Genomic DNA, 20,452 nt, shown 5'->3' on the forward strand with positions numbered 1-20,452 from the left:
TGCCATTAGGAGCTTGTTGTGCTCATGTCAAGTACAGCTGAGTCATACAGGTGTTTGTAGAAAGTATTGGTGTAGAGCTTGGCATAGTTGCAAGTTACTCCTGAGAGTGGAGGTGCAGTGAAGCTATTAATACCATCCCATAGGATGTTATAATCTGATTTTGTTACTTTCTTAGTGCATTTGCTGTGGGGGGGGGTGTCAGGTGTGATACCTGCTTTGAATGAGACTGATGTGTGGTCATATCTCACCAGGGAGGACCTCACACTGGTGGTGCTACAGCGGTTGCCCACATTGTTAAGCACCCAATCGGTATGTTAGCTCCCCTCGTAGTGGTGTCAGTCAGCTGGTCAGGGCTTTGGCGTTAATGATGTTGAGTATCCTTCGGGGAAGTGAGTTTGAACATGAGTTATCTACCTAGTTGGTGGGTAGTAAAAGTCATCCCAAACCATGATGTTCGGATGTGTCTTGATAGATTCATGTAGATCCAGAAAAGCAGAGTGGGTGTCCTGATTCATGGATGGGCTCCTGTAGCTGGCAATGACTTCAATAGGTGGCCCATAAATAGTCAATAGCATCTGAAGGGTATCCCTGAAACCATACTGTTTAACAAATGTGGGTGTGTATGTATCCTTAATATTTATACACCACCACCATTGGTTTGCACACCTTCAGTTTAAGGTCTCACATGTGGAAGGAGGTGTAGCCTCGTATGGCTGTGGCGCTCTCCACAGCCTTGAACCAGGTGTCTGTGACTGCACAAAGGTCTGTGTGTCCCAAGATGGGGACAGCTTCTAGTGAGTGCAGTTTTATGTTGACATTCCTAGCTTTTAGCAAAATAATTTTGAGGTTGTTCGTACATGGAGTTTTTACATTGGAAATGTTGACCTTGAGACACCATCTAAAAAAGGCACTATGGGGTTGCTGGCCAGTAGCTGACATTCCAGGGGTGACAGATGAGAACCATCTGTGGCAAAGAATTGAGGTTTGTTGAACATGTCATCCCAGGCTGACAAATAGTGGATCCCCTTAGACTGAAAGCAGATGCTAAGCCTATTATTGAAGTCAATTATCTTTGGTTTGTATTGAGGCATCATCCTAGGTGAAAATAAAATGCAGCTGACAGCTAAGGCCATACCTGCCTTAGACACATAGTGCAAGAGCTCAGTCATGTCTGTTATCACACAGTCCAGAGAGGTAAGTCACAAGTCTTACACACCAACAGGAACTAGGATGTAGTCATGACAGTACCTCTTGTTGGCAGACTCGAATGCATGTGTGATATGCTGTATCCTGGCACCTCACAGATAACTGACTGTGACCTTTCCCTTATCTAGCCTGGTGAGAGAGACATCAATGTGACTCATGATGTAATCACCTATGCCTAATATTTTTGATTTTCTCTTATTCCATAAAGGTTTGACCAGTGAGACAGTGGTGCATTAGCTATTATGTGCATTGTATTCTGCAGAAGTATTATTATGTGTAGCTTGTGTTTCTGTTTGTGAGATGTCTGGTGTTTAGGTATGTTTCTGGTACAGACCTCCTCATTTGTAGGTATGTGTGATGTGTGATGTGTGGTTGGGTGGAGTAGCTGGTGAGGTGGGCATATTGGCACTCCGGTCATTGTCATATGTACTGAAAGGTGTGTGAGAGAGCATGGATTCAGGGTTTTAATGTAGATGCATCTCTCACACATTTTGTTTGTGTGGAGTAGGAGTAGAAGTTTGGGGATGCTGTTGACATCTATGTAACAGTCATTGATAATATCATTAGCAATAGATTATTGCTTGTGTATAAGTCAGTAGCCTGACAGATGCTTACTTGTAACATGTTGTTACCTTTATGGTGTCATTCTAAGGTAAAACAGTACTTGTCAGTGTGGGATAACATGGTAGATTGATTACACCGCTTTGCCAGGTTTGTGACACTTGCATGAACCAAATCCTGTTATTAGGTATGGTCACAATAGCAGACTTACAAATGTGACAATGTACAACTCCAGCAAATTAAGGATCATGCTGCTACACCCTTGGGGTTCACAGATTCAAACACACTCTCTGTAGGCACTCTATGCAGTGAAGATGTGCATGTCCGTGCATGCACATAAAACTTGTCCAACTTTGCAGTCATTCCTTTATCCTTGCAAGTCTACAATGTCTGTCAAACAAGCAGACAGCAAATGGATGTTGTGTGAAATGATGTGGGAACACATTTTAATATTCTGGAAACATAAATGTACAGTATGACATACCTAGGACATGTAAGAGGGACAGAAACATTGCCCAAAGGTGGCCACCCCTCTGCAGTAGGCCCCACACCCATGTCACGCAGATCACCACCATTACACTGCTGAAGGCCAGGCTGCATGAATTGCTGTTAAACTGTTAACTAACATGGATCACTGTTGCTGTGGGGCTTGATCTTTGTCATCTGAGGCTTAACCTATGTTAGCACAGAGACGATGTTTGTAGCAGCTATTTGTTACATGCAGATGTGTGTGCTATAGGCTGAAGCTGCTGCTGCTGCATGCAATAGGCAGAGTCAGAGAGGCTGCAGAATGTGCAGGGCATCAACAATTAAGAATAACTGTGTGACCTGTGGCAGCCATGGTGTACAGCCAGTGCCAGATTGAGGGAACCCATCCCACTGGAAAATAAGGTATGCATTTAAGGTAAGTATGTTAGCCAAAAGTATCATTAACAGAGTAAAAGGAAACAAGGTAGGAGGCACATTAACCATTATGTCAACCAGTCAGATAACTGCCAAGTCATGTATGATGTCATGGTAGTCATCTGGAACGTGTGTGTTGGCAACTGTTGCTTGTAGCATGACCTCCATATATATACATTACTTGTGCTGCTGGGGTTGTCTATAATATCACTAGCAAATAATTGTGGGCTATAGTCTTATATGACAGGGCCTCATTTGAATTACAGACTTCAAAATCCTCTGGGAATTCATACTAATGCATGATCTGACATTCTATGCACTTTGTAGTATTGTAATATGAATAGTTTAAATTTTGTCCTATTTGTAGACCTTTCACTGTCATTATTTAGAAGCAGGCATTCAAACCATAATGCTTTGGATGGATAAATAGATGATGAGACAGTCATACATATCAGAATTTATACTGGTGATGTACACATACATGTATTTTAAATGCTAGACACAGCTGTATTTGAACCCAGGACCATGTGGACCAACAATTAATGTTTTAAAAAGCATTTAATAGATTGAGCTACTGAGTCACTGCTGTAGCAGGTGTATTTTTTACATGTTGTAGATATAATTGCAAACTTGCCTTCTGTTAAATACTTCAGTAATATCTGTTATTATGTGTATGGCTTTATAGTGATATATTTCTGTACCAGAGTCCCAGTTACACTCCTATTTTTTCCATTAATCTTACAGCTGATTTGCATAATGCAGTGCAATGTGCAGTATGGCTTAAACACACTTAATGACAGGAAAATGACAATTACTATGTTTTGCTTAAAACACCTGTGTTAATTGACTGGCTGTGTGGCTTGGCAGGTTGATGTACTGTTCTTCAGGTACAATGGTCCTGGGCCCAAAATAGGCCGCAGGTACAATGTCTGTATATGTTAAATATTTTTTTTCAAATGCATATATCAATATACCACCGTTTAGCATAGGTTAGCAATGCTGCTTGTGTGCAGCATCGCACAAAAATTCTTTAAATAAAAGAAATACGGAGAGATAGGACAGTGGTGAAATGGGGTGCAAGCAGGGGGGAAAACAGTGAAAGGCATGTAGGTATGTGCAGGAATGATGTAGGAAAGAACCATATCTATCCATTTCCTCTATGGCGACAACTGTGCACTTTAATATTTTTTAGCTGAATTTAGACTGTCACCCCCAGAGAGATGGGTGACAACAACATAAGTGTGTTGACAAGCCAGTTGGACCAAATTGTGTCTAATGGACATGTTCAAAATGGAGAGCTATGTATAAGACATTTTTTTTTTTTTTTGGAACAGGTGCCCATTTTTTTAAGGTGAGAGTGGAATGTTGGGGAGGGGACATAGGTATGTGTGGGAGAGGTAAGATGGAAAAGTGAAGAAGCTTTTGCAGACAGACAAGACAGACAAGACAGGAGACAGGATTGGTGTGTGACACAAGATCGGGGTGAAGACCTTGGTTGGGGCGGATGTTATGGAATCCCAGTCCCATGGACATCAGACATGGTTGCAGTGTGGCTCAAATCCTCACCCATGGGACTGTCAGCAGTGCACCTTCACTGCTCCAGTGGAGGCAGTGGTCAACACAGGGACCTGCGGAGAGACAGCCACACCAGGATGGACAGCATGCTCTCCATCTGATGTAGGCATGCACCAACAGTTCAGCGCAGAAGCCTATGCACCATGCATGGCATTTCATCATGGATGACATAAGCACACCCTCCACCTCCACTCCAAGAGAAGGGACCACCCCCCAGCCTGTGGGGAAGAACTGCCTGATGGACCAGGTAGTGCAGGGGAAGCAGAGTGGGTGTCACCAGGCTGCAGCCCAGATGTGCTGGGCCCCGCCACCTCAATCGGTGGAGCCAAGGTAGGTGGATCACCGGGAACTGGCCTACCTTGTCACACTGTAGTAAATTAAATACTAACACAAGGAAATATAAACATAATCAAAATAAATGTAATTAATAACATTAGAGAAACAATAATGAGTAATGGAAACACTTTGCAATTAATATAATGGGGAACACAACAATAAATAATGTAAATGAAAGTTGTTTTAGCAGCAAAGCACTATTAAATCATACATAAGGCCAACATAGGAGGTAATTACAAAGAATATGACAATATCAATTTATAATAATAAATATAATTAATAAAGAAAATAAGAGAATGGGTGGGGTGAGAGAGAAAGTAAGAACATTAGTGACTTCCCAGATAATATAAGTACACAGACTACAGCTGCATTCATCTAGATATGTTAGATTTCACTTGTGAGAACAGTGACTGCTTATATTGTACATATTATGTTGCATGTACATTGCTCTCAGTCTGTTAGCATGGGAAATTATGGGCCAAGCCACACATAATGGTGGTACAAAGGCACATCAACAGGGAACATTTTTCCATAATGTGCTCATACATTAGTAGCAAGGTGTTCTTACAACAGATTTGCCATTAAATTGCATTTCATGTAATGTCATAATATCTGCAAATCAAAGAACCAGTCATATGGGACAGTAGTCATTACATTCTGCAAAAAATGTGACAGTTGAGAGGTATGTTCATGTACACTGATTACACTAGACAGCTGGACATTTCTCAGTTGGCTGGTGTAGGATTAGAACCCACAAGCAGTAACTACAGGAAGACTGAACACTTTATTGTAAAAAATAAACATCAGACCACCATCTCCTTTAAACATTTTATTGAGCCATGTAGTGTCAAAATGTGCATTTACGCAAATGCATAGCTGTGTAGGAGTTCCATTTCCTTAATCATCTACCCTATTCATTTACTGACCACAACCTACAGCATATATCAGACAACATGACTAGTGCTTGCCTCTAAACTTCAGCTGTTCTCAGTCTCTTATCATATACTTAGAGGTGATCTCTGCTTGACTTACAAAGCTATGTCCGACCTAGTTCTACTTGAAATGCTACACCTAAAGAAATCTTAATCCCCTAGCGCCACATGCTCCAGAGATCACAACTTCATTATCACAACTAACAGAACATGCTGGAGGGACAGGTTCATCTCCCAAAGACTGTCCATACTCTGGAATAAGTTCCCATTCATGTCAAGCAGAGCACCTCACTGGCCCTTTTAAAGAGAAATCTTGACAAGTGGATGGGTAACAGAAAATTCACACCAGGGATCACTCCAGTTGCCCTGTTGGGTGGCATGGTGCCTGGGAAATTTTTTTGGGCTAGGCTTGTAAAGGCTCCAGGGCATTAGCCTAGTACACACCTATGAACTTATGAATACCACCTTGACCCTTAATTTGGGTATTGCGCAGAATTTATGTATGTCATATGTTGACACATTATCGACCACTCAACATTTCTCAGTTGTTTTTTGTTGGATTAGAACCCACAAGCAGTAACTACAGGAATACTGCACATTGTATTTGAAAAAGATAATTATCAAAGGACCATCTCCTTTTACAATTTATTGATTCATGTGTCAAATCTTTATTTACACACATGCAGAGCTGTGTAGGAGTTCCATTACCTTACACATTTACCCTGTTCATTTATTGACTGCAACCTACAGCATATATCAGACAACATGAGCAGAATACAAACTTGACCCTTGATCTGGGTATTGCACAGAATTTATGCATGTCATATGTTGACATTTTATTAACCAATCTACATTTCTCAGTTGGCTGTTGTCAGATTAGAACCCACAAGCAGTGACTATAGGAATACATTTTATTTGAAAAACTTGATTATCAAAGCACCATCTCATTTTACATTTATTGATTATTGTTGCTTCAAATGTGGCATGTACACACATGGATAGCTGTCTAGGACTTCTGTTAACTTACTTATTTACCCTATTCATTTATTGGGTGCAATCTACAGTATATTTCAGACAATGAGCAGACCACAAAATTGACGTTTAATCTTGGTATACCACAGCATTAACTATTGTTTGGAAGCTATATTACACAGTACTATAGGCTTATTTGCTTTAACTTGCTTTACCAGATCAGAGTTGCACTAACACATTACTGAAAGTGTATGATGTCCCAGGTATTTCATACATGACTGTTAAGACTGCAATGTCTGTATTTACTTTATTTTACTACAAAGTTATATATTGTTATTACTTTATTGATTTTCTTACAGTCTGCATGTCCTCCCTGTGGTTGGGTGGGCGTTCGAAAGACATGCGTAAATGGGCGTGCCTTCTTTGAAGGTTGAACGTTGAGCTGGCACCTTGGAGCTCATGAAAATCTACTGTCAATCATTAGTGGACCGGAGTTCCGCTGTGGTGACCCCTAACCGGGAAAAGCTGAAAGACAAACAACAACAACCACGCGCTTGCCTCATCCTGACCAAATGTCTTGCATGGGACTGGACATTGCAAGCCCTCTCTTCTGCAGCTGTGGTAAGAGAAGATAACCATTATCAGTTTTTGCACAGATGCATCTTGTATATTTATAAATTACTAGGAAACATTCTTACATATCTGTGGGGTGTGCCCATCCCTAGCCTCTTGGATCCAGGTGTCCACGGTTCCCTTCTTCTTACTATACAGGTCATCATGGTGGTGATGACACTGCTCACCAGTGCAGGGGATACAAGTAGCACTGGTTAGGTTCCTGGCCAATCAATCTCAGGCCTCAGACTTACACTCTGAGACCTTGTAGCCACCCTGCAGCAGCCAGAGTCCATAGCGGTCTACCAGGAGTCCATTGAAAACTCTGGACTCCCAAACACCCCATGTTTGCACCCAAAAGCACACTCACTCACCAACAGCAGCAGCCATACCCACAGTTAAGGTAAAGCGCCAAGGAATGATGTGAAATTCTCACCTTTTGGCTTTTAAATATGCTGCATTTCTGCCCGTGCACATCATACTGTAACTTTCAAAAACACACCAAGTCACTTAGCATCATGCAAACCATGTATGTTTAAAGTGCTGCTTAGCATTACACAGTTTTTCTAAATGTAACAATTATTTAATTTAAATCCAGCTGATGTTTCAGTCACCTGACACAGTTACACAGCAACATATGTAAAAAGTATTACTTCCAAGGACTCGAACCCAGGACCTATCTAGCCACTGAGATAGTGAAGGGAACTTGTATATGTTCAGATATAGTGCAAAGCTGCTTGTAAGCATAGCGCAGCTTCACTGCGAGTGTTTGTGCATTGCTAAGCACTGCTTAACTAGAACAATTGAATACATCCGGTTTCTATTTTTATCTGCCTAGCAGGTGTCTGATGTTTATGTCAGCAAAGCTAAGCATAGTTAAGGAACATGCCACACTGTGCAAACAAGCACATGAAAATAAAAAGAATTATTAACATTGACTACATTCAGTTTCTATTTTTAGATGTATAGTGGATATCTGATGTTTATCTGTCAAAGCTAAGCATAGCTAAGTAATGCTCTGCACTGCACAAACAAGCACATAACCAAAAAAAAAAAAAAAAAAAAAAAAAAATTGCAATTTAATGAAATAAAATATCTTTTACACCTATTAGTCCGGGTTAATGGGTCAAAAATTCTTGTGCTGTGCTTAACAACTGTCCAGAATTTTTTCTGGACAGTCCAGAATTAAGGGACAGCCTGTAAAGTCAGTCTTACACAGATTCAATATCCATGTTGCTGTGATCTCCCACGGCAGTGCATCATAATTAATATGTATGGCACACTGCCGAGGAGGAACCATGGCCATGTACAAGGAAACAGTCCATGTAGGCTCTACATGAAGCCTACAGGGATTTTACTGAATCCTGGGGAATGAGTTTTTGTAGAATTTTATTACTAATAGGCATGCATTAAGTTGTTTATTTTGATGATAACTGTATTCAATATTTACAAACAAGTGATTTCAACTGGAATCACAAATTATTCAGGAGATAAATTTGGTTCTGATTAACTCCTTAATGTAAGTAAATATGAAGCTGTTTTAGCTAGGTCACTTAAATCTGCAGCATCTGTGTTCCTCTTTGAAGTAGTTAACTGAGAACAAGTGGGTTGCTTGTTTTTTTTTATTTTTTGTAGGATGTCATTCCAGCTTGCTAGGGATATTTTAACAAATGATTTTTCATATGTTGAAATGATGTAATAGGGTCTGAGTAGCTGAATATCATTTTTATTTTGCAGAGAGACTTTAGGGGTATTCATTTTCACTATGGAGCTTAAAGATTAGTGACTTCAGAAGAAAAGTTCTTCTAGCCATTACTGCTAGTCAACTTTTTTATCTAAAGTTATAAAGATGAGGTTCTTTTGTGTGACAGATGGACAGATCTGACTTTGTTTGCTGTTGTCTGCAAAATGGATGTGTTTTAGGAGAAAACAATTATCGGCAAAGCATACTCTTGTCTAAGCAGTAGTACATTAATACTTATAGCTTGTATTATTTCTTTAATTAAAAAATAAACTAATTGTATAAATGTTTTTTGACTGATATTCAGTACACAAAAGGAAGGGAAGACTTTATTCTGCTATTAAGTTGTTAAAACAAGGACGCTCATCCACCAGAGAATAAATAAATAATAATTTTTTAAAACTAAAAACATGTGTTATTCATCCTGTAATGAGGGTTACAGCAATACCCACCATGGAGATTACTTCATCTACCTTCCAGTATAAAGGTGAAGCAGTTCCTTGGCAAGTTCAAAAATACCACAGCCTTCTGCAACTAATTACTCGGTCCAGAAGGATCAATTACAAGACCAATAAATGTTTCACACTCTTTCTTATCATCTCTAACACACTCATCTCAGTCTCCAGCATCTCATTCCTCACCCACCTATCAGCAATCACTGCCCCATTACATTTTCAGTCACATACTAATGTATGGATCTGCAACACATCCTTAAAAGTTTCAGAGCTCAGTCTGCAAAAAATATATCCAATCAAAAAAATCTGTCTTCACTGCCATGGACCACCATCCTCTCTAAAAAGTACTACTACTACCCATTGACCACAGCACTCCTTCATGTACAAGATCACTTCTTCCCAGAGAGAAAAAAAGTTATTAAAGTCCCCTTAAACTGAATTGTATAATCAACAAGCTCAAACAACTGTTAAAACTCAGAGATGAAGCTTGGCACAAGTGGAAATCTGACCCTTCCAACAACAGTCAAAGTCACTTCATAACCCTCAGTAAGTTAGCTAAACAGCCAATTTGAAGAGACAAACTCCATACAAAAGTAAACAAACTACTCCTTTATTCTGCGTGACATTTTTGGACTAAAGTCATCCTACTCACAGGCCAAAAGATCTCAAACAGTCCCAACCTTTCTGGAATTTTGCAATGTTGAAAAGCCAAACTCATTTCCTTAAAAATGCAGCCATAGTCAAACTTCTCACAAAGCAATCTAACCCAAACCAATGGTCCCTGTTTCACCCCATCTCCATACAACCTACTATTGGAAAGATTCTTGAAAATATTGTCTACAATCAGCTATCCCACTACATCCAACGTTACAGGGCCACCTCCTTTCTCACAAACATCACAGATTCTGGCTACGTCAGACCACAATGACATCCCTGTGGACACTTACACATGATACCTTACAAAATACTGACAAGGTATTATCACTGAAGCCCTGTTTATCAATTTCACAAAATCTTTTTTTTTTTAATTTCACAAAAGCTTTTGCTCTGATCTGTCAACAACTGCCCTTAAACTCCATTGTAGAAACAGGAATCATATCTGACTCATTCCCTTGGTACTAAAACATATTAGGAAACAGATACTTCAAAGTCAAAAATAGATAACATCTTTCTGTCATTTACCAGCTTTTCAAAGGTATCCCACAAGGCACAATTTTTCCCTTTTCATCTCTCAGTCTTTAATACCAAGCTTCCATTTTACCTCCCTAGCTTCAACTTGTACGTTATACAGATGATATTGTAATCTACAGATAACATTGTGATGGCTGTGCCCTGGCCCAGCATTTAAGGAGCCTCAATCCTCATCACTAACACCAGGGAGGTCATCTTCAAGAAGAGGGAAGGATAACTAATACACACAGTAAAGTACAATTTCCCTTAAGTGCACACATAGATCATAATCAGTCTGGGGCTGGTTGCTCCTTTGCTCACCAGGTCCCCAATAAGACTCCCCACTGGCACAGCTATAGGGTCCAGGTCTCAGCCTAACTGGGCAAGCTAAAACCTCCAATACCCTCTCTGTCCAACCAGTGCTTCTTGTCTCTGCCCAGGTCGCTGATACATATACACACATGCACACTTTGAGAAGAGGTTATCCAACCATACAGACTTTCCTGGAAAAAGGCTGGCACAGGTTCGCCAGCTCTTCCCCTATTACCCAGATCATACGGTAGTAATTCCTGTCATCACCCAGTTAATTATCAGTTACTAAAAGGCCCTTAAAAGGGTGTCCAATTATTACTGTGCAATATTATTATCCAATTGGTAATGTGGCTATTCAGTCTTAAGGCTTATTGGAGTGGCTTATTACAATAAACTCTATAAATATATCATGTACTCTAAAGCATACTTTATCTGTACATAAACCAGCCACAGGAAGAATGTTTTAAAAATATTTATAATAAATAATTAAAACACAAGACAAAACTACTACACCACAGAGATAGCTAAGAGTTACAGAAACTTAAAATAATACAGTAGTGCAGGTCTGATTTCAAGGAAAAATACCTAATTAATCTTTACTAGCTTTAACTATTCCTACAAGAAATCAAAGTGTTAAAACTTACATGTGAGCATAAGGCAACGTGCTGAGTTAGATGTCCAATACCAAAATGCTTACAGTCTCTCGCTGAACAATAGTTTTTAAACACTAACCAACAGCTCTGCTGAGGCCCTCCCAAATTACATCATTTTGACACTTAGGTTTTCTCAGGCCACAAACTGCATTATTTAGCAAGCTAACACCTGCTCAGTAAACTACAACAATACAAGGCAGTTCACATATACACTCTATCAGAAACCAGAGCAATAAAGCACCTTCCACATGTAAATTCTGGTCATAAACTTTAGCCTTAAAACAATGGGCATGAAACCTTCATCCAGACACACTGGAACCGACTTGTAAAACATTAAAGAGATTCATAAGATCTTTTCAACTTTAAAAGACACATTTGAAATACTTGGCTTGGTTTTCCTTACAGCAGATGGCAATGTTGCAACAATCTTGAAGTTCACATTTTACAGTGTTTTCTTACATTTAAAAACACAAGCCTGTATTTTACATTTATTTATACAGTTGATAGAATTATGTATCAAATTCTATTTGACTAGGCTAGCAGCCTTCGCCCATCTCTCCCCAGTCATCACATTGCTCCCCCCACCCCCGGGAACTCAAGCTAGTTTTTCAAGTGCCCCTTGAGAAAAATTGCTTGAGAGTGTGAGAGTGTCAGGTCTATCTGGGTGTACCTCACCCCATTCCCTGTCTTGAGAGCTCATCTGCATTGGCATTGCTACTCCCACTGCGGTGCTGCACTGACATATCATATGCTAGCAACCCCAGGTTCCATCTTAGCAACTTGGCATCTCGCTGACTGGCTCTGTTTAGCAATGTTAGAGGGTTGTGATCTGTCATCACAGTGAATTTTCTTCCATACAGATAAGGCTGAAGTTATTGTAGTGCCCACACTAAGGCTAGACATTCCTTTTCTACTGCTGCATAGCATTCCTCCCTGGGTTGGAGCCTACCACTGAGATAAACCACTGGGTGCTCTTCTCCCTCTGAAGAAATATGGCTAAGTACAGCCCCCACCTCACAGTTTGAAGCATCCACCTGCACAACAAATTCTTTACTATAGTCTGGACTGGCTAACACAGGTGGTCCTCCCAAAGCTTCCTTAAGATTCTGAAATGCCTGCTCACATGCTGGGATCCACACTACCTTATCTGGCCTGTTCTTCCTTGTCAGGTCTGTGAAGGGATCAGCTATGGCACTATAATTGGGAATGAACTCTCTGTAGTACCCTGCTGTCTCTAAGAATGCCTTCACCTGCTTTTTGGTAACAGGTGCAGGCCATGCCTGAATAGCTTCCACTTTGGCAGGTTCTGGCCTTATCTTACCACTCTCTACTCTATGTCCTAGGTAGGAGACCTCTGCCACACCCACCTGACATTTGCTCAGCTTAATGGTCAACCCTGCCCTCTGTAGTCTGCCCAGCACCTCCCTGACATGCTGAAGGTGCTCTTGCCAAGAATGGCTGTAGATGGCAATATCATCAAGGTAAGCAAGGGCAAACCCTCCTGCTCCTGCTAGGATATTATCCACCAGCCTCTGGAAAGTCGTTGGGGCATTCTTCATCCCAAAGGGCATCTTTGTGAACTCGTACAAGCCAACAGGAGTCACAAAGTCTGACTTCTCTCTAGCACTGGGCGTCAAGGGCACCTGCCAGTAACCCTTGGTAAGATCAATGGTTGTAAGATACTTAGCCCCACCCAGATGCTCTAGGGCCTCATCTGTCCTAGACATGGGGTAAGCATTTTCCTCTGAGTGACTATTTAATTTCCTGTAATCCACACATAACCTGGTGCTGCCATACTTCATTGGCACGAACACCACTGGTGAGGCCCAGGGACTGTTGGACTCTTGAATCACCCCTATTTCCAACATCTCCTGTACCTCATCCCTCAGAGTCTGTTTAACTCTCTCAGGTACCCTATAATGGGCCTGCCTAATAGGCCTTTGGGGTCCTGTATCCACCTGGTGCTGCACTAGGTGGGTGCACCCTGGTTTCCCAGTGAACACGTCCCCAAATTCCTGTAATACTGCTTGGATTTCTCGATCCTGGGTAGGAGATAGCTGCTGGGACATTGCTACCCCTTCCACCATGGTGTCAGCCCGAGTCTCACTCAGGAGATCAGTCCCCATACCTCCCTCAGACTACTCCTGCAATCCACTGCAAATGGTCAGCACAAGGGTTTCCCTATCATGGTAAGGTTTCATCATGTTAACATGGTACAATTTGTGCCCCTGCCTTCTGCCTAGCAGTTCCACCATGTAGTTAACATCACTTACCTTTTTTACCACCTTGTGAGGTCCCTCCCAAGCTGCTTGCAACTTGTTGTGTCTAACAGAAATGAGAACCATCACCTGCTGCCCTACAGCATACTCTCTAGCTCATGCATTCCTGTCATACCACACCTTTTTCTGTAGTTGGGCTTCTGTCAGGTTCTCCTGGGCCAAGTTCATGAGTTCCCTGAGCCTTGTCCTGAAGATTAGGATGTATGCCACAACAGACTCCTTGTGAGACTCACACTCACCTTCCCACTCATCTTGAATTAAATCTAGAGGTCCTCTTACCCTATGCCCATACAGCAACTCAAAGGGTGAAAAACCTGTGGATTCCTGGGGAACCTCTCTGTAAGCAAACAGATGTGGCAAATATTTGTCCCACTATCTGTTAAACTGATCTGCAAATTCCCGTAGCATGGACATGATTGTAGAGTTTAAGCTCTCAACAAGACCATTAGTCTGTGGATGGTAGGGGGTGGTCTTCATTTGCTTCACCCCACAGGACTTCCACAGACAAGCCAGCAGGTCTGACATAAAATTGCCACCTCTGTCAGACAGTATTTCCTTTGGGAAACCTACCCTGCTGAAAATCTCTAGCAAAGCATTTGCCACCTTCTCGGCCTCAATGGAGGACAAATCCACTGCCTCAGGGTATCATGTAGCATAATCTACCATCACTAGGATACACTTTTTCCCTGTGGAACTTGGGGTACTCAGAGGACCCACAATATCCATAAGCTACCCTCTGAAATGGCTCCTCAATCACAGGCAAATGCATCAAAGGAGCTCTCACCCCATCTCCTGCCTTGCCTACCTTTTGGCACTGCTCACAGGTTCTGCAGTACCCTGTTACATCTCTGGAAATTCCAGGCCAATAGAAGTTTTGCATAACATGCCTCTGAACATTTTATGCCCATATGACCTGTAAAGGGAATATCATGGGGTATGGCTAGAAGCACCAGATGGTAAGCTCTAGGCACTACCAACTGCTGTACTCTCTCACCTTCTAGCACTCCCTCAGGGGTCCAGTCTCTGTACAGTAACCCTTTGTTCCAGTATACAGATTCCCCCTTCCCTTGAGAATCAGGAGCCTCCCTAGCTACCTGCCTCAGGCCTTGCAATGTAGGGGCTGAGAGCTGAGCCTGTTTCAAGTATCTCCTTGTAACCCTTCCCAGCTCCCCTTCCACAGGAAGTCTGGCATCCTTTGACAGTGGTGCCCCACTGTCAGCCTGGGTAATACTACTCACCTCTACCTTTGCAGTCGCTCTGTCCAAGGGACCATCAGTACCCACAGGCAGCTGTGGCTCACATTCAGTCTCATTGCTACCGAATTGCTCCCTTACTGAAGTAACCACCTCACCAGTCCTGGCTGATGGTATGCGGTCTGTCTGGGTCTCCTCCAGGCTACTAGACTTGCATGCTTGTCTCCTAACTGCATAAGTACATAGTACTGCCTCATCCAAATCCTTCCCTCTCAGGACATCTGCAGGATGGTAGTTCCATACCCTTGTTGTCTCAAGACAACCTACTATTGGCATTTTGTCATTCCCACTTACTGGCTCCCTTATCTTTGGTTCCCCACCTTGCCTTCGTGGACACCTGTATGCCACATGGCTCCACTGGTTGCATTCAAAACATTTCACTGTAGGTCCTGGATGTATACCCGGACTAGTGGCTTCCCCTGCTACTGGTGGATTCTGTTGGGGCAGTCTGTGCTGCCAACCATGGATTCCTTTAGTCCCATGAGCAGTACTGGGGGGTCCCTTTCCTGTGCAGGGCTGCCCTCCTTACTAGGTATAGGTCTCTTCTTCTTCAACCCCTCTGAAGTAGCACACTGTTTATCAACTAACCAGATCCTCGTGTCCTCAGGCAAAGTGCTAAGGGCTTGTTCCCTTACCAAAAGATCTGACAGCCCTTCAAAAGTGGTGACCTGACATCCACTCACACAGCTATGAAAATAAGTGCTCAGTTCAACAACATATTCACATACATTTTCATCTGCCTTGTGTCTATGCTCATGAAACTTTTTCCTATACATTTCAGGTGTTAGCTTAAAACATTCTAATAAATGTCTTTTTACATCAGTATAATCAAAACAGTCAGTGTCATGCATTTTTGCTAAAGAAGTTACAACTTTACTTTGGAGTAAGTGGGTCAGGAACTGTACCCAGAGCCTTTGGTCAACTTCATACTGTTTACATACCCGCTCAAACATATGAATGAAGCTATCAAAATTATCCCCCTCCTTGAACTGTGGAAGAAATTTACTGACCTTTTGTGCTTCTAGGGTCCAGTTACTCCCTTCCCCATTACCTCCATGACTCTGGTGAAGAGTCAGCTTTTCCCTCTAATGCTTTCTCTGCCATTCCTGTTCTTCAACTTCTAGGCTCCTCATTCTCTCACCTGCTTCTAGTTCCATATGCCTGGCCTCCAACTCAAGTCTCTTCAGTTCCATCTGGATTTTTAAGTCCACTGTAGAAAGGTTGAGCTGTCCATTCCCCGAGGATATTGCATCTCCACTGTCAGTCTGATTGTCCTCCAGGCTGCTGTTTTCTGATGCAGCTGTAACCAAGGCTGTAATCAGGTCTGCCTTAGTCAGGTTTCCATGCACCAGCCCCCTAGCCTGGCACATCTCCGCCAGCTGGCTCCTTGTCAGCTTTCCATACTCCTCTGCTGACATGCTGCCTGCTCACCCTGACTAACACTAAGCTAACGAAAGAAACAAAACAATTGTGATCTGAACTCTGAGTATACACTGTGTGCTGTTTTAGAGTACAAAACGCTTTTATAGATCACTGTACATAAGCTACAGGAATTCGCTCTACCCACACCACTACAAGTCAATTAGTGTGTGAAGTAGATCCCACCACTGCAAACCACATGTGATGGCTGTGCCCTGGCCCAGAAATCAAGGAGCCTCAATCCTCACCACTAACACCAGGGAGGTAGTCTCCAGGAAGAGGAAAGGATAACTAATACACACAGTAAAGTACAATTTCCCTTAAGTGCACACAGAGATCACAGTCAGTCTGGGGCTGGTTGCTCCTTTGCTCACCAGGTCCCCAATAAGACTCCCCACTGGCACAGCTATAGGGTCCAGGTCTCAGCCTAACTGGGCAAGCTAAAGCCACCAGTACCCTCTCTGTCCAACCAGTGCTTCATGTCTCTGCCCAGGTAGCTGATACATTCACACACACACACACACACACACACACACACACACACACACACACACACACACACACACACACACACACACATTTTGAGAAGAGGTTATACAACCACACAGACTTTCCTGGGAAAAGGCTGGCACAGGTTCTCCAGCTGTGCCCTTATTACCCAGACCATACGGTAGTAATTCCTGCCGCCACCTACTTAATTATCTGCTACTAAAAGGCCCTTAAAAGGGTGTCCAATTATTACTGTGCAATATTATTATCCAATTGGTAGTGTGACTATTCAATCTTAAGGCTTATTGGAGTGGCTTATTACAATAAACTATATAAATATATAATGTACTCTAAAGCATACTTTATGTCTACATAAACCAGCCACAGATAGAAGGGTTTAAAAATATTTAATAATAAATAATTAAAACAAAAGACAAAACTACTAAACCACAAAGATATCTAAGAGTTCAGAGATCACACAGAAACATAAAATAATACAGTAGTACAGGGTTGATTTCAAAGAAAAATACTTAATTAATCTTTACTAGCTTTAACTATTCCTACAGGAAATCACAGTGCTAAAACTTACATATAAGCATAAGGCAAAGTGCTGAGTTAGATATCCAAAGTCAAAATGCTTACAGTCTCTCACTGAACAATAGTTTTTAAACACTAACCAACAGCTCTGCTGAGGACCTCCCAAATTACATCATTTTGACACTAGGTTTTCTTAGGCCACAAACTCCATTATTTAGCAAGCTAACACCTGCTCAGTAGACTACAACACTGCAAGGCATTTCACATACACACTCTAGCAGAAACCAGAGCAATAATGCACCTTCCATGTGTATATTCTGGTCATAAACTTTAGCCTTAAAACAATGGGCATGAAACCTTCATCCAGTCACACTGGAACCGACTTGTAAAACATTAAAGAGATTCATAAGATCCTTTCAACTTTAAAAAACACATTTGAAATACTTGGCTTGGTTTTCCTTACAGCAGATGGCAATGTTGCAACAATCTTGAAGTTCACATTTTACAGTGTTTTCTTACATTTAAAAACACAAGCCTGTATTTTACATTTATTTATACAGTTGATAGAATTATGCATCAAATTCCATTTGACTAGGCTGGCAGCCTTCACCCATCTCTCCCCAGTTGTCACAAACATTATTTCTTTTCTTTCATCCAAGCATATCTCCAGTTATACCTTCACCTACATCTGCAATGGCTAATCCAATATAATCTACTTCTCCAAAACCAAAACTACGCTTTTGGTATTTAATGAAGTTAAAATTTTTGGTGATTTCACTAATAATTCCATCATTTTACTTTGATGGTTTTGATTGTTTGCTGGTCTTATTGTAACTGGAATTAGTGAAATCACAAATAATTTAAACTTCATTTAATAAGAACATGAATCCAATAGGTATATGAATTAGATAAAAGGAAGTGATGTCATTTCCAAGCTTATTTCTTAAGAAGTATATTGTCTACCAGATGAAAGCACTTAACATTTGCATCTTTTCTAATAAAAAATATTCATCTCATGTGTAGTTTGCCAGCTGAAACTTTTTTTTTTGGAAAATTGCCAACACTATTTAGTGCTGATGGATTTAGAAAAGTATTAGACAATTATAAAAGTTATTCTAAGCAGAAAGTTCTATCACAGAATTCAGAACTCATGCCTAATATGGAATGTTATAAGCAAGAAGTCAAGAGATCTAGTTAGCAAAACTAATGCTGTGCTGTTCATTTTTAATTGGTCAGTTACTGTTCTATGATTGTTATAATAAAGTTGATTTTAATGGAAAAAAGGTATAAAATGGTAATTTCTGCAGTTCAAGTAGACAGAATCTTACCTCCTAGTCTCCTATGTCTGCAGTAAATGAGATTGCTATTATCTGTTGAACTGTCTTGTATTTGGTACCTTAACAAGTAACTGGGGACTTGGGACAGTTATTACTTAGTTGTATAAAATGTTACTGATGCAGATGTCACAGTGAGTTTCAAAATGGCATTTAGACACTGTGTGTATTCGATCTACTGAATACTCAAAGTACAGGAGCCAAAAGTTTCTTTCTATTGTCTTCTGTTGAATAGAAGAATGTTTACTATCTGGCAAAGCACAGGGATCCACTTGAAAAGTAATGTGATAAAGGAAGTTTGGTAACAAACCAATTTGTCCAGGGTCATCTTCAGGTAGGGGTTAGGTATAAATAGTAATAGGGTTAAGAGGGTAGGGAAAATAATCTAATTGGGGTCAAAGGGTGAAATGGGAAAGTAGGATGATTGGGAGGAAATGAGGTAAGTGTATGGGGGGATTAATGGGTTTTATGTTAGTGTAGCTGGGTTAGGAATCACATTTTGGTGTGAACTTACTACCTGCCCTCCCTTCCTGTTTTTTTGGAACATTCAGATTGTGTGGCCATTTTATAAGTTTAGGTGTGGAGAACAAGGTTAAGCGTGTCCCTCTTCTCTGCAGCCTACCCCTCTTCTCTTCAACCTCTGGTGTTGGATGCTCATTTCAATGAGTTGGGAAATGAAAGTGAGCAGTTGGACGCTGTTTGATAAGTAAAAGTAATCGAGCAGAGGTAAGGATGCTACTTATTTGGTTGAATGTGTAATTCAATAAGTGGGAAATGGAAGTGAGCAATGGGATGTTGCTTGATAAGTAGAATAAGTGAGTGTGGGTAAGGAAGCTGCTTATTTATTTAGGGTGAATGAGGTCATGCTGCCCTAGTTAACAGTTGTATGGATGTTTATGCTGTGATTAATACATTGAAATATTGGTCAATAAAGTTATCTTATGGAGGATTAATAAAGGCCATAGGCTCATAGGTTCATAGGTGTGTACTAGGCTAATGGCCCAGGAGACTTTATAAGCCTAGCCCATGCACCCAACCTTAGTTACCATTACCTTTGTCGAGTAGAGCCACTGGAGTGATCCCTGGGGTGAATTTTCTATTTCCCATCCACTCATCAAGATTTCTCTTGAAGAGGGCCAGTGAGATGCTCTGTTTGACATGTAAGGGAAGTCTATTCCATAGCATGGGCAGTCTTCTCTGGGTTATGAACCTGTCCCTCCAGCACGTTCTGTTAATTGTGGTAATGAGGTTGAGGTCTCTGTAGCATGTGGTGTATAGGGATTGGGATTTCTTTAGATGTAGCATTTCTAACAGAGCTGGATCAGACATGGCTTTATAAGCAATCTCTGCTTGCGTCTAAGTAGGAGATATAGGTTCATTGGTTAGTACTAGGTTAACTGCCCTTGTGGGCCATTTTAAGCCTAGCCAATTATCCCATGTGAGAATCAAACTCTGCATCTTGTGTCTGTAAGGTAAACACATTAACCATCATGCCAACCATATGAGACAGAATATAGTTGGAGTTTTTTGAGTCTGTCCATATAGGGCAAGTGTGTAAGGACTAGGATCCTCTTTTTTGAATTACTTTTGCTGCCTCTCAAGTTGTTAAAGGTGTCTAGTAAGGTACATGCCAAATGAGGCATTGTACTCGATGGTTGGCCTAATGAGTGATGAGTAGAGGGAGACAATGACCTCTTTCTTCCTGGATTCAAA

Source organism: Protopterus annectens, chromosome 6.part0 (assembly GCF_019279795.1).
Source record: "Protopterus annectens isolate FY-2018-M chromosome 6.part0, PAN1.0, whole genome shotgun sequence".
NCBI classification, from domain to species: domain Eukaryota; kingdom Metazoa; phylum Chordata; order Ceratodontiformes; family Protopteridae; genus Protopterus; species Protopterus annectens.